Raw genomic sequence first — 26,140 nt, forward strand, 5'->3', positions numbered from 1 at the left:
ATCTACCTTTATATTCAGAAATAAGATCCTAATTCCAGTTCAGAATTAAAATAAATTGTTTAGATATGTCGACTGCAGGTTTATTTTGTTAGGAAATGGGCTCTACACTTGTTGAAAGCCTTACAGAATATTAATGGCTAGAGCGAGAAAGAAGATTGATTTTGATAACTACTGAAAAAAGTACCAGGGAGAAAAAGTACTTGACACACTTCACAAAACTGAAGATTTTTTTCCCCATTGATCAGTCCTATCAAAAAATAGCTTTTTCCCATAGATTGGTCTCACAATAGCACAGGGATGCTGGAATCAACACATCCAGAAAACACTGGGTTGGGAAGAACTTCTGTGAATTTTTCAGGAAAATGAATGTTATTGAAAACTTCAAAGTTCAGTAATCAAGATTTAACCTTTTCCTTATCTATCTATCTATCTATCTATCTATCTATCTATCTATCTATCTATCTATCTATCTATTAATAATGATACCTCATCAAAAAGATCATTTTCAGAAATATTACTATTTGGGAAATTTTGAGTAATTTGATCAAATGATTTTTGCACATCATTCCAATTAAGTTGTGGTTTTAATGCAACCCAATGAAAATGTTCAATATCATTGTAATGTACCATCCACTCTTCTAAATAATCTATGCAGTTACTATAGAACTTTTTAATGTGATTCATGAAATCTGCACGAGTTTTTGCACCTTGTTCTTCTAGCTGACTTATACTATTACGTTAACAGAATAAAAATATTTTCTAAGCATTGTTGGTACTAAAATTTTAAATTATTAATTTCATTTGCAACTTCGATTACCGAAATTTTGTCGCCTTTAATAAATTTTATAGTATTTTGAAAAAGAGCTGCTTGATTGTGTACAAACTCTAGCCAAATTTTTGAAGATTCTTTTTCAAAAAACTCTTCTAAAATTCTAGGACATTTATCCTGTGATAGAAAGTAGGATTTCAAAGGAACGTATATTTTCAAAATTCTTTCCACAGCTGGCAAAAGACGTAACCAGCACGTTTTACTGTATCCAAGTATTTTCTGATATTCAACTTCCGCATTTTCACAAAATTCTTTAAGCATTTCAATGCGCACAGTGTATATATAGAAATAAGAATATATTTTAACAACAATATTTTCCACATCTACGGGCAACAAGTCAGCAGCTGTTTGAATGGCGTTATGTATTATGTGCGCTGCACAACCAACACCAATAATGTTTTGATTAAGGTTTTTGTTTAATTTATAAAAAATATTATTTGTACCTCTTCTCGCTTTTCCTCCAAAATTTGCATTCATGTTGTCTCCACAATATGCAATTATTGTATGTTTTAAATTGTTTTGTTCCAAAATATTAATAATGGAACTGAAAATTATTTCAGAAGTTTCGCCGGGCAAAGAAACAAAATCTAAAATTCTAATTTGTATTCCAGTTTCCAAATAAAAAAATCTAATAATGGTTGGAAATAATTTTATATCCTTATGATTAGATGCATCAGAATATATGGATATAAAATTAATTTTCTCTAGATTTTTGTTTAATTCTGAAAATGCATATGGGGGAAGCACATTACACACAATTGCCTTGGATTTTGTTCTAGCACAGGCAATTTTTTTGTTGAATAACTTTTTGACAACTTGTGATGTACAGTCCATAGATCTGAAGGAATGATTGTGATTAATAGCATGAAAAGACATAAGTCCTTCTGCTATTGCTAATTTCTTTTCTTTGTCTCCATAAGTTGTTTTCCGAAAAAATTCCTGTATTTTGGAGGAAGATGCAGCAGTATCTAAATATCTTTCATGTTTCTGTGTCTCCAAGTGCTTTGAAATATCATTCTTCCTGCTGTGTAAAATAGAAAATTCACCATTACATTTCTCACATTTTACTATGCGATCACTTTTGGTTTTTTTAAGAAAAGGAAATTCACTTCTTAGATCATCGTTGAATTTGCATCCTCTTTTCTTACTCATTATGTTAATAATCTAAAAAAATTAAAATTATATGATTTTATATGATATAAAATTCAACGAGGGTGAAACACACTAAATCTGGCAAAGCTGTCTTGTACCAACCTGGCCTGTCCATAGAATAGCAGCCACTTTGAGATACATAAACCTGGTCTGAACGTATTGCATCAAAAAGAAAACATTTGCAAAAAGGAACATTTCTTGTAGTAAATATATTTTATAAACAATTAAAAAATAAAATTCCCCCCAAAATAATTAAAACAAGATATTCTATAAATAAAAGAAATCCTTAAAAACCATTGTTATGTATTACACCAGCAATGATTTACACTGTAACCATTTCAAACTATTCCACACAGAATAAATTGAAGTAAAACCATTTTTAAAAATTCTATACTCAATACTTTGAAATGTATTGTGCATAGAATTTTTAAAAATAGTTTTACTTCAATTTATTCTGTGTGGAATAGTTTGAAATGTTTTACTTCAATTTATTCTGTGTGGATTCTATTTTTTAAATTGTCTTAGACTATGAAATGTATTGTGCATAAAATTTTTAAAAATGGTTTATTTCAATTTATTTTGGATAGAATCTTTTTTTAAATAGTCAGGAGTCATTAACACTGAATTTGCACTTTTAATAATCAGGAAGCACATACTGAGTTTCTTTGAAAGAAAATCCAATAATTTAAAAATCCAATAATTTGTTTCCTAGTATAGTTTGATTGCTTATTAGTAACCTATGACTATCACTAAGTGTTGCAGCTTATGATTCTTGATGAATGTATTCTGTTTTTTTTATGTACACTGAGAGCATATTCACCAAAGACAAATTCCTTGTGTGTCCAATCACACTTGGCTAATAAACTATTCTACTCTACTCTACTCTACTCTACTCTACTCTACTCTACTCTACTCTACTCTACTCTACTCTACTCTATTCATTTCTATTTCAATTCTAATGAGTTTAGCTTCTCTCTCTTGAAAATGTAAGCTAGCATAAGGCATTATAATGCAAGCTAGCCTTAGCTTTCTAACAGTTCATTTAGTGACCAAAGTTACAATGGCATTGAAAAAAGTGACTAATGACCATTTTTCACACTTAGCAACCGTTGCAGCATCCGCATGGTCACGTGATCAAAATTTTGATGTTTGGCAACAAACCAGGCTCACTTACCAGCAGGCAGAATCAGCAGAACTCCAATGAAATGGATCCTTGCAGCGATGGATGGAAGCAACAGGGAGCAGGCAGGCAGAGAGGCAGCAGGAACAGGTAAGACACTGGACTGGACTGTGGAGGGACAACAAGGCTAGGGTCACTAAGCAGGTGTGGAGAGGGGGGGCAGGGGGAAAGCTAGGACGCGGTGGCTACTGCCAGCCCGCGGCCTCACTAGGGAAGGCCTTCACCGCCCACCCGAAGCCTCTCAAGTCCTGTCCCCAGAGTTGCTTACCTGAAGTAGCAAGAAGGCGAAGGCAAAATGGAGGTCAGATTCAAGCACCGCGAAGCTTTTAAACTTAAACTTTTCCGCCCCCAGCCCGCTCACTGATTGGCTGGACTCCAGCCAATCAGTGAGCGGCAGGCTGGGCTGGCTTAGTGCGGATGGGTGGGGAGCAAGCAAACGAGCTGCAACGCGCCAAAAATGGGGAGAGAGCAAGTGAGCTGCAATGCGCCAAAATGAAAAATGGGGACTTTTTAATAATGACACGGGACAAATTGGGGAAAATCGTGACTATCCTGCCAAAAGCGGGACATCTGGTCACCTTATGTTTTTGGGAGGATTTGAATGGCCTTATTATTCATAAGAATAGTAAAAAAACTACATGTAAATGCTGCTACTGTTGCATTGTTCCAAGCCATGAAGTTACAGAAGACCCTATGACATTTACTGTATTGTAGAAAGAATATTGTAGATATTCTACAATATTGTAGTATTGTAGCCATTGCTGACAGCATCAGATACACGTTTCCTCTAACTAAGGTAGAATTTCCCTAACCCTAATCTCCCTCCCTCCTTCCCTCCCTCCCTCTTTCTTTCTTTCTTTCTTTCTTTCTTTCTTTCTTTTTCTTTCTTTCAGCTTTTATGTTTCTTTGAGCCAATGAATTCAAGTGATTTTCAAAAGCCACATAACATCTGTGCATTTCAGATTAAGTTTAGTGCACTTTTGCAGAACTGCATCTTTTGAGACTTGAAAATAATGCCAAGTATTCACACATTAAGAGGGATAAAATAACTGCATCTCAGCTATCTCCTTGACAATGTCTACAATTTGGCTTGTTTGCTTCATAAAGAAGCAAGTGTGGATCATCACATTCTATTGTCACAACATTCCCTGTATATTTAGTTGAATTTTGTTCTGAGTCATTCTAAAACTATCAAACCAGTGAACCAGAAGAATCTCCATGGGACAAAAGAAAGGAATTCATATAGCCGGAAAAAAAACTATAATAATTTTTAAAACTTTCATAATTTCTTCCCTTTATTGTGACTGGTGAACTTTGTGCAAGAAAGAAAACCTGAAAAGGTAAAATATTTTTGCAAAAATTGTCTAAGGCAATCTTTGGGCTTAAAAAATATATAAGCAGAGATGGCTCAGGACAACTTTACCCTTTCACCTATGACCTTTGCTGATGGTGAAGCGATAGTGCCAGAATTCAGCTCTTTATCTGTTGTAAATAAAATAAATGGATCCATCCAAGTTCACTTTCATTTTCAAGTGAAATCATAATGTAAGAAAATATTTTTTGTACTCTTCACTTATGATGCTGAAGTGACAATCTTATTTTATGAACATTCTCTTAGCTTACTGAAGGTAAAAAAAATTATAATTATTTTTGCTTGTATTGCTCCAGTTATCTCAGACTTTTTAAAAAATATATAGGAGGAATAGAAATACATTACTATATGGTACAGAGGCTTTACATCTTATTCTTGAGGAGGAAGAATAGGGAACTTGATGTATTCTAATGGGATTATTCCAAACTGAAATATTTGGATAAATCTGCAGCTATGCTTACATAAACATAAACCTTTTAAAGTGATCAATTTGACAATGTGGTAGAAACCTACGATTTATAGTATCCTGCAGATACACCAATTAAAAGACCAAATTTTTTGAAAGATGTCATCCCAAAAAATAAACATAAACATTTTTGACTGTGCATCATGTAACCCATTCTTGTCCTAGTTATCCTGCTTCTGATTAGAGTTTAAATAGCTTCACATGAAAGGAAATTAAGCTTAATCTGCAGTAGCAGCTTGCCTATAGGATGATCAGTATGTAGTGAAGTTCATTATCCTGACAATATTGGATTATAAATTGTAAACCACTTTCCATAGAAGGCTGTATATCTTCAGACCATTATGTGGTCTGCAAGCATATGAAATTAGGGTTAGTAAGGGTTGGTAAGATCTCAGCTTTGATGTCCCTACATGGAGTAGATTTCCTGAAAAAGGCACAGTAGCTCAATGGCTAAATGATGCAGGAAAAGGTTTGTATTCCGATGGTTCGAGCCCTAGCACCATGTGGCTGAGTGAGCTCCCGTCACTTGCCACAGCTTCTGCCAACCTGACAGTTTGAAAGTAAGTTATGTGTAGGTAGATAAATAGGTACCACATTGGTGAGAAAAAACAGCATTTTGTGTGGTAGCGTGAATCCAGCCAAACCTTCTCCAATGTACACCCAAGTACAAGGTGGGGAATGGAGGGAGAAGCCTCCGAATGACATTGCAAAAGGCCATTGAGTCTTTCTGAGATTGGACGTAGTCCGACTCCTGTAGTGGATAGCACACAAGCATAAACTGAACAGACTAGCAATTGGCAGCCAAACAACCACTTTTGCGCTGACACTGTAGTCTCCTGGCTAATTAACATCGCCATTACATTGCTAAATAAATAAATACATAAATTTCCTGCAGAGGTTTTCAGGGTATATATATAGATCATTGTGAAAAGTATTGTGATATTTACAATACAATAGCAGAGTTAGAAGGGACCTTGGAGGTCTTCTAGTCCAACCCACTGCCTAGGAAGGAAACCCTATACCATTTCAGACAAATGGCTATCCAAAATTTTCTTAAAGACTTCCAATGTTGGAGCATTTACAACTTCTGGAGGCAAGCTGTTCCACTGATTAATTGTTCTAACTGTCAGGAAATTTCTCCTCAGTTCTAAGTTACTTCTCTCCTTGATTAGTTTCCACCCATTGCTTCTTGTTCTACCCTCAGGTGCCTTGGAAAATAGTTTGACTCCCTCTTCTTTGTGGCAACCCCTGAGATATTGGAACACTGCTATCATGTCTCCCCTAGTCCTTTTTTCTATTAAACTAGACATACTCAGTTCCTGCAACCGTTGTTCATATGTTTTAGTCTCCAGTCCTCTATGATCTTTGTTGCTCTTCTCTGCACTCTTTCTAGAGTCTCCACATCTTTTCTACATCGTGGTGACCAAAACTGAATGCAGTATTTCAAGTGTGGCCTTACCAAGGCATTATAAAGTGGTATTAACATTCACGTGATCTTGATTCTATCGCTCTGTTTATGCAGCCTAGAACAGTGTTGGCCTTTTTGGCAGCTGCTGCACATTGCTGGCTCATATTTAAATGTTTGTCCACTAGGACTCCAAGATCCCTTTCACAGTTACTACTGTTGAGCAAAGTACCACCTATACTGTACCTGTGCAGTAGAACCGTACTCTTTTCACCATTAAATTTCATTTTATTAGATAGTGCCCAATGTTCAAGTTTGTCAAGATCCTTCTGTATCTTGAGCCTATCTTCTGGACTGTTGGCTATTCCTGCCAGCTTGGTGTTATCTGCAAATTTGATGAGTTCCCCATTTATTCCCTCACCCAAATCATTGATGAAGATGTTGAAGAGTACTGGGCCCAAAACAGAGCCTCTGGGTCTGTTCATGAAGATGCAGTTCCATTGAGGACTACACATTGAGTGTGGTTGGTCAGCCAGTTACAAATCCATCTGGTGGTGATGCTGTCTGACCCACATTCTTCTACTTTATCTAGTAGTAGGTTATGATCAAATACCTTAATGAAGTCCAAGTAAACTATATCGACGGCATTCCTCTGGTCCACTAATTTTGTCACATTATCAAAGAATGCAATAAAATTAGTCTGGCATGATCTGTTTTTGACAAACCCATGTTGGCTTTTGGCTATTAGTTTGTTTGCTTCTAGGTGTTCGCTAATTTATTGTTTGATTATCTTTTCCAGAATCTTTCCTGGTATTGAGGTCAGGCTGATAGGTCTGTAGTTTCCTGGATCTGTTTTTTTCCCTTTTTTGAAGATGGGAACCACATCAGCTCTTTTCCAGTCCTCTGGTAGTTCCCGGTGCTCCAGGATCTCTGAAAGACATAGTTCAATGGTTCTGAGATCTCGTCTGCCAGTTCCTTCAGAACCCTGCGGTGTAATCCATCCAGTCCTGGTGATTTGAACTCATCTAGGGTAGACAGGTGCTCACTTACCATTTTCTTCCCTATTTCAACTTGTGTTCCTAATCTGATTTTTGTGGTGCTGTTTTTGATAGGTGGGATTGTTTTATCCCTTTGTGTAAAGACAGACGCAAAACATGAGCTAAATAGTTCTGCTTTCTCCCTGTTGCTTTTCACCTTCTTGCCACTTTCTCCCAACAATGGACCAATTGTTTCCTTAACTTTTTTCTTGTTTTTAACATGTTGGAAGAAGCTTTTTTGTTATTTTTTATTTTTGTGGCAAGCCTTTCTTTATTGTGAGCCTTAGCTTTCCTCACTTTATCTTTACATGCTTAGGCTATTTGCTGATATTCTGTCTTAGTTATGTTCTCCCCCCTTTCCACTTTTTATACTTATCTTTTTTGTCTTTCAATTTGTCAGATAGTTCTTTATGCAGCCATGCTGGTTTCTTTTGTAAGCTGTTATTTGTCTTCTTCATTGGTACTGTGCTAAACTGGGCTTTTGTTAATTTATTTATTAAAATTAATTCATTTATTAATTTGATTAATGATGTTATTGAAAAGATTGGCATCCTATCTTTTGCTTCAAGAATTCAAGGTGATTGCATATGGTATTTCCTTATTCAGATTTCCCTCCAAACAATTGTGCACAAGAAACAGTTTTATGATGTAGAAGTAGGGACTGGTTCCAAAGTCAGCCCAATGCATTTTCATAGATGAGAATGGATTTGAACTTAGACTTTGAGTTCTAATATCAAATCTTTAGCCATTAGACTACATAGGCTCTTTAACACTGTGTTGCAGTCGGTGCTGTATAATGAGATTGAAGCAAATAAGCAGTTTCCCTTTCTGGTCTTTCTGTTAAGACTTTACTCTCCTAAATTTACATTTTCTCACTATTTTCTTGCTCTTAGAATCTCAGCTCCTTCTGAGCTTGAATTGAACTGATATTTTCTATATGTCTTTGAACTTCCCACCTTTACTTCTTGTAAATCTGTCTCCCTTTTCATTTCTTATAAATATCCTTTTAAATTTTTTAGCTCCTTGCTAAATATTTTGTGCAGCCACGTCCCTTTTTATAGATCTCACATGCTCCTTTGCCAAGGGAATTGTTTTGACTGATGTTTTGGCAATTCCTTCTTTAGAAAACTCACTCATCTTGGGATGCTTTGCCCTGTTAATATACATAGCCACGGAAGCCTACTAATAAGGTATCTGAGTTCTCCCTAATTTCTTAAAAACAGTTTGAGAACAACCTACATTTCAGGATCCTACCCTGTTCACTTCTATTCAGAGGGAGCAAAAAATGTCAAGAATGCTATATCTGTGCAATTACACACCTGCCCTTATGTTACATGCATAACATTGTGTGTATGCTATAAAGGGTGTGGCTCTTGTTCCCACTCCGCCAGCTCATATTCCACCCAGTGGAAAAAGGATGGAAGGAGGGAGGTCAGACTCATCCTTCCTAGCATTTCACTTTTATGACCAGAAGAAAACTGAAAGAATTTTGCTTCATTTTGGCTACTCAGGGAGATGGGGATCATATGAAGCTAACTAGTATTTCTCTTATAGGATTAGCTAGAACTGCTGAATTTCAGAGTTACTGTGAGGTAAGATGGCTAGCCTATAAATTTTATAAATAAAAAAAAATAAATTTCACCTACTGAATGTATTGCAGTGGTAGGATTCAATATTTTTTACTACTGATTCTGTGGGCATGGCTTGATGGGCATGGTGTGGCTTGGTGGGTGTGACTTGGTGGGCATGACAGGGGAAGGATACTGTAAAATCTCCATTCCTGCCCCACTCCAGGGGAAGGTTACTGCAAAATCTCCATTTCCTCCCAATCAGCTGGGACTCAGGAGGCAGAGAATAGATGGGAGCGGGGCCAGTCAGAGGTGTATTTACCGGATCTCCGAACTACTCAAAATGTCCGCTACTGCTTCTCCAGAACTGGTCAGAACCTGCTGAAAACCACTTCTGATGTATTTGTCAATATAATTCACTTGTTCATTGATGATGTCTGTCAGCTGTGACCAGGGGGGCTTTTGCCCAGGTTCACCTACCTGGACTGGGAGGCACTTCGAATGGTCACTCATGCCCTCGTCACGTCAAGACTGGATTACTGTAATGCGCTCTACATGGGGCTGCCCCTGAAGAGTATTCGAAGACTATAGTTGGTCCAGAATGCAGCCGCGTGAGCGATACTGGGTGTACCTAGATACACCCATGTTACACCCATCCTCCGCGAGCTGCACTGGCTCCCTATTGGTCTCCGATCGCGCTTCAAGGTGCCAGTCATTACTTTTAAAGCCCTACATGGTTTAGGACCTGGCTACCTGAGAGACCGCCTCCTGCCACATACCTCCCAACGACCAACAAGATCACTCAGGTTAGGCCTCCTCCGGGTGCCGTCGGCCGGACAATGCCAGCTGGTGGCCCCTCGGGGGAGGGCCTTCTCTGTAGCTGCGCCGGCCCTGTGGAACGATCTACCCGTAGAGATCCGGACCCTTACCACTCTCCCGGCCTTCCGAAAAGCCACCAAAACCTGGCTGTTCCGGCAGGTCTGGGGCTGTTGATCAATGTCCAGCCCCACCTAGACAGCATAGATGGTGTGTAATTTTAATAACTGTAATTTATTCTTAAAATTTTAAATGTTTTTTTATCTTGTTTCTGTAAGCCACCCAGAGTCCTACGGGATTGGGCGGCATACAAATTTTATTAAATTTCAAAGATTTCAAATGTTCATACCACATTCTTCTATAAGGGTTAATAAAAGTGGCTTATAGATATGATTTTTTAACTAATACTTCATAGTAAAAGAAAAAAAATGGAAGTACGATTAGATAATTCATTGCTGAGGATTGAAGTGAAGATTTCCTGATCCAAAATTCATTGCCTACTAGTTTTATTCCAGATGTATTATATTAGAATTCCCACAATTCCCTTAATTGACACAAATAAGAATTATATTGATATGGATTCTATCCCTAACCAAACATAATGATAAAACCCTTATTGTTACTGTTGAAATATTACTTTTATTACATCCTTCAACAATCCTACATTGAAGATATTCTCCCTATGGTATCTTTTAATGTGTAACCCATACCACTGTCCCGATTTATCATAAGGCTAATAGGTGTGGAAAGGAATTTTTTTTTGAAAAACAACCAAACTGTCTTTCAATGTGAGAATCAGAGTCATGACCGGTATAAGAACATTCATAATAAAGGACTGGAGAATATTAATATGAACTGCAGGACCTTCAATCAGCAGACTATTTTATTTGTTTTGATAAAAAAGTTTGGTAGCCATGGAAATGCGCTAGAATTCAATTTGTATGTGTGTTTAAAACTAACTATTACAATATTCCACTGCTCTTTTGCTACAAGCGATGAAGCTCATTAACCTGAATGAAATGTCAAACCATAGGATTTTGTAACATTTCAGTTCAAGGAATAAGATGATTCACAGAAAGGCTTTCCTTGCCCTACTGCCTGTTTTTCGGCTTGTTTATAAAAAAGAAAGCATGAAAGTACATTTCAAGCAGACCAGCATTTCCCTTCTTTTTTTTTTAAATTAAAATGTTTTTATTTTCCATTTTTCATTTTCATACAGTCACATATATACTGTGCATAACCGGGGCTATGCAACATTAAACAATAATCACAGCAGTTCCTCTTGTCAACAATACCCCCAGAAATATAAATAAAATAAAACTCAAACTCAAATAGAAACCCAATATACCTCTTCCGCTCTCCATACACCTCTTTCTTCCGCCCCCCTCCAACTTACTATCTTCCCTCCATCATTCCCCTCTACCCTACTTCCCCTCCCCCCTACCACTCCTCTCTCCCAGTCCACTCCCTCCCTTCCTTCTCACCCTCCCTCCCACTCTCTCCCGCCCTCTCTACCCCTCTTCCTTCTATCCCACTCCTCCTCCCCTTGGTGTATTTCTACTATATGTCAATGTATTCAGCTTGTCCTATTTTTACGGAGAAATTAAAGAGAAACAGTATACATGTGAAATCGCATTATGTTGAAATCTAACATATAGTATATGTCCCCCCCTCCCCTACCCTCCCCCCAAACACCCCACCTCCCTCCCCCTCGACTTCCCAGAGCCCGTACACAGTATAGATTTTTAACAATCACAGTCTAAAATATACTGAGACAAAAGAAATAAAAAAGGGTTAATAACATCTCTACATTGATCTTAGCTTCTTCCTGTTACACTAACTTTGAACAATTTAAATCATTCCTGATCTTAAGCATAGGCTATCTGGAATTTCTTAGTCCCATATTTGTTTTGTATATAGTCAATCCATTTTTTCCAGTCTCGTTTATATCTTTCATTTGAATGATCTTTCAGATATGTCGATATTTTAGCCATCTCGGCTAAGTTTGTAACTTTCAATGTCCATTCTTGAGTTGTAGGCAAGTCTTCCTTCTTCCAGTATTGCGCCACCAACAGTCTTGCCGCCGTTATTAGGTGCAGAACCAAGTTAGTCTCTACCACTGTAAAGTCAGTACATATACCTAGTAAAAATAACTGAGGAGTAAACTTTATCCTTCTTTTAAAGATATTTTGCATAATCCACCATATTTTTATCCAAAATGCCTTAACCTTTTTACAGGTCCACCATATATGAAAATATATAGCATTGAGCATTTCCCTTCTTGTTGAGTAAGAAAGGACTCCTGAAAATTTTTCAGATATAAGATGCCTTCCCTTTAAGGCTAGATTTATCCAATTTGCTAAGCCACAATGTGACTTTCCCCCCCTTGAGGCTTATATCATCAGGTTTCTACTCACTTTTCCCAAAACTGGATTGATCAGATCCATTGACATCTGCTTTACAGATGTCTCATATATATTGCTTCATTACAAAGCTACCCTTTTTCTGTCAGCTACTTAAACATTGATTATTTAAAATGCTGCAATCCTGGTCAATACCCTTGAAAAGAGTTTGCTACATCTGACTGTGGGAAGTTGCTATCTAGGGTGCACCTGGAAGCAGCCTTGGTTAAAATGGCCTCATTAGATTTTCAATTCCCATTTCAGTTGCTATTTCTCCAAAATTTTGGAAATTGTCCAAACCACTTAACCAGATGTATATATGGTTAGCTGAATGGACCATACTGTAGGGGAAGCTACTATACACTCAGACAGATTATGTCTAGCCTAAAATTATCTATTGCATGGGAATGGCTCTCCAAATTCTCAGGCAGATGTCTCTTCTATTACATACCATTTTTCAGAATTAGGAATGAGCCTGGGAGAGAGGAACTTCCTTGTCTTTGAGATGTCTTCTGTCCTGTAAATAAAGGTGATACCATTATTGGTCAGGGAAATATGTGGCTTACAGAATATGGTGATAGGTGCAGTCTAAAATCAAAGAAAAAGAAGATTCAGAATACTTTGTGGCATGGGAACTTTTCTACAAACGGTTAGCTGACAGATGCAGAGGTTAGATGAGTGGATTTACATGAAATATGGACAACATGAGAAAGAAAAAATGATTAATATTTTGATGATAATATAATTGATATCATAATGGAAGACAGTATGCTTTTCAATAAGGATAGATATTATTGCATATGTGCTTATGATGTTTATTTTTAACACTTTGGACACCTAGAAAACATACCGTTCAATATAGAAATGGAATTTATGATATAAAATAATAACATTATTGTTGTTGTTATTGTTATTATTAAAAATAAAATAAAAGAACATGGTAGAAACAGATGATCTGCATGTTATTATAGTGAGCAATAGAAGATAGGAACTTGAACAATCCTCTTACAAAAGATCCTTTCATTTTTTGGCCCTCAAGCTGGTCCTTGAAGATATCATAATGCCACATAGAACTGTGTTTGCTAAATTCCCCAATCCTTTTTTGAGAATGGGAATTCTTCTCTGCTGGAAGGAGTGTCTGGATTGAGTTTATTTCCTTTTATGCTTGTAAGAGCAACAAAAATAGACAATTTGATGCTAGAAAAGAAATATTTTCAGTCTCTCATTCCTACCCTCATTCTTCTGCCAAAACCATCCTTGAACCTGACACTATTAGACATTTTTCATCTTGTCTCCAATTCTCTTTTAAAAGGAGATAGTTGATAGGATGGGTGGACTGCAATTCAGAGGGCAGTGGAGAAAGAATATGATATCTTATATAATCAGAAAGCAAGCAAAATGATTTATTTTAATATGGTTTCAGACTTGGTGCATATTTCAGATGCATTCCCTGTATCTCTGTCATAAAATGAATAAGGAAAGAACAGTACAAAAATTGATCTAGAAAAATCCTACATTGAACCTATGCAGAAAGTGCTGTGCTCTGTGTCTGCCTGCCTGCATGTCTGTCTGTCTATTAGAGGGGGGAGGAAGAGGGAGACCATTTTAGAATTATTTTCTGGCTTTTCAGACTTTGCATTACATTAAGTGTCATATGCACAGATTTTTCTAGTATGGGTTACACAGTTTGCTACACTTGCTAAACATAGTTTATTGATTATTTGAATTGTCAAGCATCCCCAGCAATAATTACTCTCTTCTCTTCAATATTTTCCCTTCTCCTTGCTTTTTATTTTATTCAATAAGGCCAATCTTAAGTGACCAATATAAGACAAAGGTGTGCATCATTTTCAGAGTTGTGCTGAAGTGGACTTGATGGGGGATTATAAGAGTTCCTTGTCTGAAGGAGTTTGATCCTGATGGGGCTCAAGGTTGACTCATCCTTCCCTCCTTCTGAGTTGGTAAAATGAGGACTCAGATTGTTGGGGGCAATAATATGCTGACTTTGTAAACCACTCAGGGAGTTTTTAAGTACAATGGAGTCTAAGTGCTATTGCTATAGTGCTATTGCTAAAAAACAAATTTGATCAAATTTAACATTGCAACCAAATAAGGTAAGGAGAACCGAGGTAGAATCTGGTCATAGGGGCCTTGTCACATCTGCAATGGTGAAAAAAAATCCACCGAAATTCTTGCAATGGCTGCAATTTAGCCCTGCATGAGAGGAGTAGACATTAAAAATTACTAAAAGAAGGCATTCAGTCATTATGATCTGCCTGCATTAATCATACTTGTCTCTTGACTTGGTTGAGCAGAAAAGGGAAAGCAAGAGAAAAAAATATGATTTGTGTGGTCTTTTTATGAAAGACTTTTCTCATCCCCATTTTTGTTAATGTCTCTAATTGGAAAGTCCCTTTGAACAAATTGCCAATACAATCCCATTGATATACAAAAATATCCATACTGCTTTAATAGTAGCACAGAAAATAACAGCTAATTAAACTTGTATGCTGCCTGATTCTCAAGGTCTCTGGGTGGTTCACAACAAACAAACAATAATTACAATAAAATAAACCCAAGATAAAAGTTGATACATTTAATAGACCAGATGGAATGAAGTGAGGGATCTCACTCTCCAACTCCAAATAACTGGGTGAATATCCAGGTCTTCTCCATTGTCTCTGGAAACAACAGAGTAAAGACCATTCCGATCTCAAGGGGAATCTCACTGACAGGGGCTGCCATAGAGAAGATACATGTCCAGAGCAGCTCCATGTACATGCATTTTAGTAGTCCATAATGAATAAGATAAATAAGCAATTCCCTTCTTGCCATTTCTCTCTGGTCAAAATTACCTTCTATTGTTTCTTCCCATGCATGGGAAGATGCCTGACTCCTATTTTATTTCACAGAGTTTAAAAGCAGAAAGGAGACTCTTTTGATCTTTAAAAGTAGTGAGAAATAAATGGCATAAGCAATTAAATGTTCAATCCTAAGCAGTTCCCTTTGAGTTTGCAAATAGGAGAGAAATAATTTTAAAAAACAGTGATGAGGAATCCACCCATCACCATTCATCTCCTCTTGTTTGACCCTTGGTGTATGTTTTAATGAATTGTGAGTCATATATTACCATAGGACTTTTTAAAAAAATGCTGTTATGACTTAGACCTTGTTCCATCTTCACTGAGTCAATGCATGTCAAATGAGTGTGGGAACGTGCCTCCAACTCCTACTTGCTTAATTTGTGAAGGCATTCCTAATGTATCACTTGGACATCTTGTGAGAGGGAGGGAGAAAGATGAACCTTTATGTTTTCCTTCTTTGAAAGGGAAACTGTGAAGTATGAGAAGGATAGGAAGCAGCATCAAGGACTTTTACTGCATAATTTTACCCTTTGCATTTACGTGCATATTGAAAACCACAGTAGAGCTTCAATAGGCTTTTGATTTGTTAGTTTTCTGAACAATCTTGGGTACATTATATCCTATAACAATCTACCAGCTGTTAAATGTTTGCTTTTTACAATTCAGAGAGTTTCTACTATGCAATACAGACAGATTTAGCTGTTTTTTGTGTGTGGTAAAGCTAAGCATCACTAGGCAAAACCCAAATCCAAGATGTTTGGTTTTTCTAAAAGGGAGAGAAGCTATGGACTTGGTCTCAGAGGCTGAAAATCACGCATTCTTTATAAAAGGGGGGGATATGAGTACAACTAAGGGAAAGGAGCAGTGGAATCACATAGACATGTTTTCCCCTGACACAGGAAAAGAGAACAGAAGACACGAGAGGAGATGGACAGGATAGGAAAATGCTTTGCAAATTTAGGACAGAGTGAAGGTTATTGGTTGCCTTCAAAGTTGATGAGAAATGAAGATTCATACACTGTGGCTAAAGCACACTGGTCAACTTCAGGGATACAGGGAAAACAAAAATGGCTGATGACTCCTCCAACAGAACTAAAGACAATACTTCTCAAAACAAAGACTGGGCAACTGCTGCTTTTTTGGTGATTTGCTCCTTTAGCGTGAAGTGCCTGGTGGCTATCCTCATTTTGGAAAACATTAAGAACATGAAAAAAAAATACTCAGATCAAACCAAATCCACATATGGTTCAGCCTTCTGTTTGTGGAAGCAATGCCCATGAGAAACAATAGGCCATATGTAGGATATGAGGGCAATGACTTATCATATTAAGTATGTGGGCAGTTCTTTGATTCTGCATCAATCACATTCATTTTGTTCCTAATTTTAAAGGTCAGAAACCATGAATAGCTTTTATATATAATCTAGGGAAACGTTTTAAATAATATGATCACAGAAGCAGGTTCCTTTTTTTTTTTTTTTTGCTGTGTTTCCCCCCCTTAAATTACCTATCTTTAGTATTTAATCCTGGCATTTGTAAGTCTTTCTAAATACCCTGGGTTTCTGAGGTAATTCTGCAGTACATAAAGTACCATGTTTCTTTAGTTGCCATGGCAAAATTTCTTTTCTCCCTCTCTTCATTGCAGAGCAACTTGTGTCTAAAAACTCACATTAATTGCTCCCACACACTAAACATTTTTTTCCTGAATATTTTTTTAACCGGTAGTGAGCAATCAATTTTTTCACTAAATCAAGAAATGGAGATGTAAGAGTAAATGGTTGGATTTCAGACGAACATTTATTAATTTCTTAAATGCGGTCGTGACTGCAAACAAAAAAAAAATTCCACCGCTGTCTCACTTGCCATGAGATTGGCGCCAATATTCTTCCTGGTCCTGCCTTTTCTGGATAACCCTTCAATGACTAGAGCCCACTCACATGACTCCTGTGCACATCCTATTGGTATAAAGGTTAGTCAGTTAGATTCCAAGGGAAGGATTCCACATTTTATCCAGCAAATAACTATTCTCAGTTAGCTAGTAAGATCTTGCACTCTAGGCAGCAAAATTCCATCATTTATCAGTCTCACCATGTCATCTGGGAGGGGAAGGGAAGAGGGGAAGGGAGTGGAGGAGAGGGAGGAGAGGGGAAAGGAGGAGATGGGAGAAGGGAGGGGAGAGGAGAGGATCCAGCTTTAATGTAAGCTTTAAAAGAAATAATCAGGAAGCAATCTTCAGAGAGACTGCCTCATTTCCCATGTTAGCTGTGTCTCTACAAGCCAAAGCAGAGAAATATTTTCTCCACATGAATCATGATTCAGATCCTACTGCCATCTCAATTCAACTCTTTCTTATTCTTACGTTTCTCTACTAGTACTGCTATTATTTGAGTAGCAGGCCAATTTATTCTTTGTTTGTCTGTTGAGTGTTACATCCCATTTTCAAAAATAAACATATTTTCCTTAATCAGGCAAAGCTTCTAGAGCATTTTGATATTGTTTCATTTATTTTTTAGTAAGTGTGGATTTTGGCTGTGTAATATTCTGTTGTAGAGGGAATGCTTATTAAATTTTAAGATGATCCAAAACTGGATAGGGAATCATACCCTGGAAGACAGAATTAAAATTCAAAATGAACCTAAGAGGTAGGACAAATGTGATGGCATGTGGGCCAGAGACACTCTTGGCTGTTTTCCAGTGAGATAAGAGGCAAAGAAGCTTGAAATTTTTGATAGGCAGAAAGAGAGCAAAGATGGGTTCTTCCTAACATTTTGCAGGGCTAAAACATATGATGAACGGTTGTAGGAACTGGACATGGCTAGTCTAGTGAAGAGAAGGACCAGGGGAGACATGACAGCAGTGTTCCAATATTTGAGGGGGTGCCAAAGAGAGGAATTAGGCAAATAAATTCTTTACTCTGGCAAGATTTCTGTCTATAGGCAAGCAACAATAAAGGAACTACTCAGAAGTAATTGATCATGTTGTTCTTGGTTCCTTGAGCTTGACAAAAGTGAGATAAAAATAACCAGATTAAATTTGATACAGACAAGGGGAAATTCTTGAAATACTACCTGATTACATATTACAATTTTAGCCAGGAGTGTGACATGGCTGCAAAAAAGAGAAATGCATTATTTGGCTGCAGTAACAAGTATATCTTCTAAATCATAGATAATAATAATTTCACTTTATTCTGCATTGGTCAGACTATAACTCAAGGGCTTCTTCAATTGGGAAGATTCCAGCAACCTGTATCAGATATAAAGAAGGACAGTGAGGATGTTCAAGGGAACAGAAATTGTCCTATATAGAGAGATTGATGCAATTGGCTGTATTTAGGTTTGGAAAGTAAAAGCTGAGGATGGTTATGCTAACATTCTTCAAGTAGCTGAAGTAGTGTCACATGCAGAAAGCAGGGGAGAAATGCTACTGGTTCGGGCTGGTTCACCCAAACCAGTAGTAAAAAATGCTTAACAAAGTAAAAAGAAGTCCCGACGATCAGCTGTACTGCGCGATGGTAGGAATTTTTGTTTATTTTATTTTATTTTAGCATTTGGGGTCCGTTTTTGCTCCCAGGAGGCTTCCCTGAGGACTTCTAGGCAGAAAACAGGGGGTGGGGGGGGTGCTGCAAAAAAAGAAAGAAAGAAAGAAAGAAAGAAAGAAAGAAAGAAAGAAAGAAGAGTGATGGGACAAAAAAGGGAGGGAAGGAAGGGAGAAAGGAAGGAAGGAAGGAAGGAAGGAAGGAAGGAAGGAAGGAAGGAAGGAAGGAAGGAAGGAAGGAAGGGAAAAAGGAGAGGGAAGAAGGACCACAAACCTGGCACTAGATGCAGCTTCAGAGGATACCTTGAAAAGCACAGAAATCCAGGGCTGGAAGGGATCTGGAGGTCATCTAGTCCTCCAGGACATTGTTAAAGTGAGTTTCTGTCTTTTGACCTCCCGGTCACATGACTACATAGCCATGCCCACCCAGTCACATTATCTCCCCCCAAGCCACGCCCACAGAACCAGTAAGGGAAAAAAATAGATTTTTACCACTGGAATAAAGCGAAGGTCTTTTCTTATCATCCCAAACGGAGGACACAGAATAAGAGATTGAAGAAAAAGGAAAGCAGATTCTGTCTGAACATTAGGAAAACAATCCTAACACGAAGAAGAATTCAGTGGTGAAAACCTGAGAGCATCTCAGAGACAAACATATTGTAAAAAACACACCAAATATGTAACAGGGTTCAAACGTTAAAAGCTAGGCTTTTAATAGTTCCATGAACATCATCCAGATTTCTTGAGGCTATCATTCCAGAAGGCAAATGAGAAAACAGGGGAGGCATTCATAGCTTCAGCAAATCTAAATTATATGGTTAAAAGTTTGGTTCTATGATTCAGTAAGACTATTGCTGATGAGATTATTTTAAAAATAAATTAATAGTAATAATAGTACTCTGTAGAGACATCATTTAATGCTTATGCAAAGCTTAGAATTCTAGGCATTTTATTACTAAGATATTCATGTTCAATAGTGTATTTATTTTATTAATTAGATTTTTATCCCACCTTTATTTATTTATATGTTATATATTACTAATGCATTGAGCAAATACACTACTCCTTCCTTCTATTTTCCCCACAACAACCTCACCCTGTGAGGTGAGTTGGGCTGAGAAAGAGAGCAACTGGATCAAAGACTAGAATTCAGTCTCCTGGCTATTGACCCAAAGTCACCCACATGGTTTTTCATGCCTAAAGTGGTATTAGAACTCACAGTCTCTTCATTTCTAGGCCAGCAACTTCACCACTACACCAAACTGACTCTCCATTGATAGCTACTGTATGCAAATCCCACAATTCCCAAATTTAACAGGAGATTGTGATTAGAATCCTGTGTATGTGTGCGCGCGCTGTGGTTCTACTTATGCATGCCACCCCCCTCCCCATTCTCAAAGAGCATCTGTGAGAAGATTGCATATTGAGGTGTCTGAGTTATGGAAGAACAGATTGAAGAACTGTGGCTTCAAAATACTCCTACAAAATACATTTGGAACTGTCGATATAATTGTTCATTAGCTTAAAATATCTAATGGTAGGTGGTTAAGAGCTCTTGCTTTCCTGCTGCTTGTTAGATGTGGATTATTGTCACAGCAACAGTGGTCTCAATCAGAAAGCCTCTTTCAATACCAGGGATGCAATAAAAAATTATCACAAGAGCCTATTCAAATTATGGAAAACTATTGTTTGGAACAGATTTTTTTTTTTTAGGATACAGAAACCAAGAAATATAAAAATATTAGAATTCCATAATGTTGAATTATTAACCTCCAACAATTGGACCAGTCAAGCGTCTTCAGATTGAACAGTGGCGTTATGAAATTTGGCATTTTAAAGAATGGTTTCTGATTGACTTTATTAGTATTTTGGTTTTATATTAGTCTGGCTTCTAAGTTTAATAGAATATTACCTCTATTCTGCAAAATCAGTGTTAACTAAAGCTGCAATTTGAAGAAGCTTTAGCTTAGTATTAGTTGTTGGATCTACTGTATCTCACATTCCTTTTGATGACATCTGTACAATTTAAAATAGCAGGTCAGCTTTTCTGTAAAGCTCAGTAAATAACCAATATTATATCATTTGGATCTCTTATTTCTGGAGAAATAATTATTCAGACCTCTTTGACATTTTTTCTGCTATGGCATATTTCCAGGATTGTGTGTTTTACACGGTCATATTATTTGCCACACATTATCTGGAAGACCTTGGAGGTCTTCTAGTCCTCTCACATTCAACCAGGTTTAGTGATCAGGAACCTTTTTTGAAAGTTCAAAATATACAGAAATCCATGAGAGTTCATTAAATTTTTATGAGACCGCCTTTAAGACTGCAAATTTTAAGCACAAAACATTTATTTTCAGATTTCTCAACTGCAATGTTGTCATAGCAATAGAATTCTGAGCAGATATAAATTAGAGGTATACTGTTTTAATCAAAATATTTTTCTCAGACAAAAAATGGTTAGCTACACATGCAAAATTATGAATCAATAGAAGGAAATAATGTTTAGCTAATTGGCCCTATGGCATCCTTAGTACTTGATAGTTGCACAGCCTAAGAGTTCACACTCCACAATCAACCGTCATAGATCGGAAGGGCATATCACCTTCTATCTTAAACCAAATAATGGCTTAAACATAATCAATATCAAGCTATATTTAGTGTAGCTCCTCTGAATTCTATGAAATGGAAAACTAACCTAGGCTTCATTGATTTTAATAGTTTGAATGTCTTTAAATGTACATGAAAAAGATTTGGTTGTTTTATGGATTTAAGTCGAAGACACTGAAGAATGACATATATGACAGTTTGTGGAGCTTGAGACATATGACCATTTAATAAGCTTCCATTTGCCCGCAACTGTATGAAACTTCAAATTGTCAAATGTCCAAGGAGACTCCTCATATCTCAAAGACAAAAAAAAATAAGTATTACTTAGATCTGCTGGCTTGTTGAAGGCAGAGTGGAACACTCTTATCCATTCTTATAACAATTATAGTTATTCTGGGCCCTTTATTTGACTAAGTTAAAACATGTTTTAGAGTAATCTGGTGAGAATTAGATGCTTTTTATTTTGCATGAAAAGTCATATTTTGACTTTTTAAAGATGTCATGTCATATTTCTGATTAATTTTGTAACAAACATCATATTTTGGTCATATTTTGGTAATGTTTTGAACATTGATAACCCAAACTCAACCAAGTTTGAACCAGCAAAGAAAATGAAAATTTGCCTGGTATCCTTCCCCCCCCCTTTTTTTATTTGTTTCCCAACTTAGTGGGAAAGGAGTGTGTATGTGTGAGAGAGAGAGAAGGAGGGAGGGAGACTTCCCACCTGGATATGTGTGTGTGTGTGTGTTTGTGTGTGTGTGTGTGTGTGTTTGAGGTGGTAGAGTATTGTGAGAGCTGCAATCTGATTTCAACATTCCTAAAAGTAGATGTTTAGCCAGTATGAAATTACAGTGTCTTGTTCAAGAATTCGGAGAGAATATTTTCAGTGGCGATGGTGATATTTTGTTTTGTAAATTGTGTGAAATTAAAATGTTACCGTGAAAGCATTTTAATATTCAACAACATTGTGGCACCATGAAACATAAGAGTTTAACAAGATTTAAAGAATTTGACTGCTGTGAATCTTCCTCCATCAAGATTGTGCAAGATTCTTTTTCTGAAACCTTGGCTGGAAAATTAACATGTATAGGATCTAACTTCAGTGGAATATCAAGAACAATTATACCCCCCCCACGCACACACACACACGAGAACTGAATGAACATTGTAAAACAAACTGAGTGTGATTGAAAGCAAGCAAAGGGGAAAGTTGTTGAAAATATTAGTGATAAAACTGCAAAGAACGCTGCTATCTAATCTGGATTATTCAATACTTTTCAAAATAAGTAAAGTTCTGAATGGACTCAAAACAAAATTTGAAGACTTCGAGCCAGAATTTTTTCCAGAGGAGTTTGCTTTTTTCCAAGTTTGTTCCTATAACCTCTTGTGATGTGGAATGGAGTTTCTCCAGTACATATTGGTGGAAAACAGAAGGAGTTTTGAGTGATAACTTCAAGATGTACATGGTCATCCAATGCAAAAAAAAACCTAATCCAAGGGTGACCATTTTATGCTCAGTGTTCACTTAATTCGTTTACTACTAGCATTTTTGCACTGGAAGTGAAGAAGAAATTTTTTTAATATGTGTGTATGTGTGTGTGTAAACACCATATTTTTAAAGGGTGCTAATTTCAGAAAATTATGCAGTCATATTTTGGGTTTAACTGTTCATTTTGAAATGATTTTAAGGTCATAAATGCTTGCATATTAATAACATTTTAGGTCATACTTATAACCTAAAACATAACTGAAGAATATTCATGAAGGAGGTATAGTACTGAAGTCCTACAAATTATATTTGCACTGTTGTCCCTTATATCTTTAAAATGTTTGTTGTGCATGATACAATTTCATGAACAATAAGTGTTTGGAATTTTCTGCTTCTCTTGTTTCATTACATTCTTTTTTCCTTCTGACTTGTGTTTATTTTATTTTATTTTATTTTATTTTATTTTGAAGGTTTATGATTTGGAAAACTTTAGGATGGTGTCATACAAATAAATAAGTACCAATCCTTTGACAGTAGAAATCTTAGAGCCTGGTTGTAAATTTACCAGTTAACAGGGATGCATTATGTCAGACACAAAAAGTGGCATTTAAAATCTGGCATGATTTTGAATCATACTTCATTAAGAAACATCCTCATGCACTATGGGTAATTGGTATGATGTGGCCTAATGGGATTTCCCTACCAAGTGACAGCATGAAAAATATCATCAGGAGTCCCCCGGAGTCACTTAAAGTGCTTTAAGCATGAAATCCATCTGTCTGAATAAGTGAATGCAGAACAAGTGCCAACGTTTACCAAAGCACAGTCTATTTGCTTTTGGCATAATTTAACTGCAATATCTGATAGGTATAATTCAAGCAGGGAAACTGAACAGTAATTTTCACTAATGAATTCCACACCCCAAACTCACAAGTAAGTTGGCAGAATTTTTAATCAGCTGATGGGTGCAAAAGTCCACGGGCAAAAAAGGGCGATAAGAAATATTCCCTCAAGTATTTGAAGCTGTAATCCAAAATGAATGTACTCTAAGGGATGTTAGTCAGAATCCATGGTACTTAAATTCACATAATATCGTTTAGATATATTTAAATGATTTTTTCAGGGATATAATACTACTAATAATTTGCACTTTAATATCATCCCAGCTATTTTGCAGGACATTTTAAAATTATTATATCTTACCTTCATACAAGAATGATCCTAGGGCAATCTCTCTGGAATTTTATTGTAAAAATTCAATAAATTATATAGTTAATTGTACATTAGCAAAAAAGAAAAAGAAAACCAAATGTCCTGTATAGACTCAATTATTAAATAAAGGGAAAAATGAAAGCAACTATATCCCTCTGACTGTAAGATCTACCAATTGTAGAGAAATCTAAATTCAGATTCTGGATCGCTTACAAAATCTAAAGAAACAGTAAAAAAAAAACCACTTAAAAATAAAACTGCACAGACATCCTTGGATTTACGGGCCCCACAAATATATTAAACCCAGGCCTAACACTGGAGTCAGAATTTAAGGATTGCTTAAATGTCTTCTCAAGATCAAATATCCTATATCGGTATCTCTTTTCAAGAAAACCCTGATGTTGATTGGAAGAGAAACACAAACTTCAAGACATTACATAGTATTTTATCATATTAAGCTCTTCTTATAGAAAACAATTGTATAATTAATCTTCAGGTGACAATTGATTTCATCTATCCTAATTCAAGAAGATTATTAGAGAAGCTGCTAAATAGGCAATTATTCATCTCCCCACATGATAAATATTTATCATAGCTGTTCATGGGAAACACAGAGTTTCTTTGCAAAAAATTACCATTTGTATTAAACATATAACTCTGAGCCATGAATCCACAATCTTATCTGCCATAGATGCTGGAGCTGAGACGAATCCCAAAATTTTCAGCAGACAATGCAAATTTTTTGAAATGCTTAGAGTATATTGTTTATAACTAGAATTACAAAGCAGGGAAAGGAACAGAAAAGAGACAGAAGGCAAGTGTTGAAAATATATTAAGCAATTAAATATTAAAAGAATGGAATTCCAGTGAAGGCTCTAGAGCAACTTCACAACTCCACAGGTAGAATACAATGGATGACTCAAACACCCACGGAGCCCCATCACATGCAAAATCACTACTGCAGCTCAATATGAATTTGCCTTTTTACACACAATATTTAAAATCAATATTTTGATTTTATTTATCCCACGTGAATTCCAAACACCTTGCTCCAGTACTCATGGTATAGAATGCTATAAGGCAGGGGTGTCAAACTCAAGGCCTGCAGGCTGAATCCGGTCCATAAGGTGCTTAGATCTGGCCAATGGGGCCACCTTGGAAACCATGAAGACCTGTGGTGCTTCTGCCAGCAAAAATGGAGCATGGGAGGGTTGTGCGCGGCTTCCTAAGGTCCATTTTCAGCTGCAACGACCTCCTGCTGCCAGTGAAAATAGAGTTTGGGGGAGTTGTGCTCAGAGGCCTTCCAAGCTCCATTTTCACTGGCATAGCACTTGGGTCACCACAGGGGCTCCCGACACAAGTGACGTTGAGTGGGATATGCCCACCCTGGCCATGCTCCCCCCCCAAGGTCAAACACAACCCTGATGTGGTCCTCAATAAAATTGAGCTTAACACTCCTGCTATAAGATAACTGAGCTCACCAGAATGTAACACAGTTCTTCATATTAAACTCAAACAATGAGGATATAAAAATCTGTCAATTTTTACAAAGTAGAAAGCACTGGGCACAATTTCAGAAGTTATGGGTGACTTTCCATTTTAGCTTTTGGCTAAGACAAGGCATAGCTTGGGATGCTTAATCACAGCTGTTCTAAAAAAATTGAACTAACACATTATAGGCTAGCTGACTGGTGAGGAATTCCATTAGCTTTCAATGGACTCTCCATATGGAGTCATTTATTTATATTCTCCTGCCATGAGGCCACACGGCCTTCGTAAGACACAATTTTCATGACTGTAAACAAAGTGGTCAACTTTCAACCTAGCCAATACTTAGATTGGATAACTGGAGAATGACTTATTCTTTTTTGTTGGCCAAACGAAACATACGTTTCCCTGCATAGCTAGTAAACTAAGTTTCTCTACAATAGCCAGGATATCAAATGGGTTTTTTTTAAAACTGACCTTATATTAATTTGACATTTGTTTCTGCGACATGCAATAGCAATAGCACTTAGACTTATATATCACTTCATAGTGCTTTTACAGCCTTTTCTAAGCAGTTTACAGAGTCAGCATATTGCCCCCAACAATCTGGGTCCTCATTTTACCCACCTTGGAAGGATAGAAGGCTGAGTCAATCTTGAGCCTGGTGAGATTTGAACTGCCAAAATGCAGCTAGCAGTCAGCTGAAGTAGC

This window comes from Thamnophis elegans, chromosome 5, assembly GCF_009769535.1.
Source record: "Thamnophis elegans isolate rThaEle1 chromosome 5, rThaEle1.pri, whole genome shotgun sequence".
Classification (NCBI taxonomy): Eukaryota; Metazoa; Chordata; class Lepidosauria; order Squamata; family Colubridae; genus Thamnophis; species Thamnophis elegans.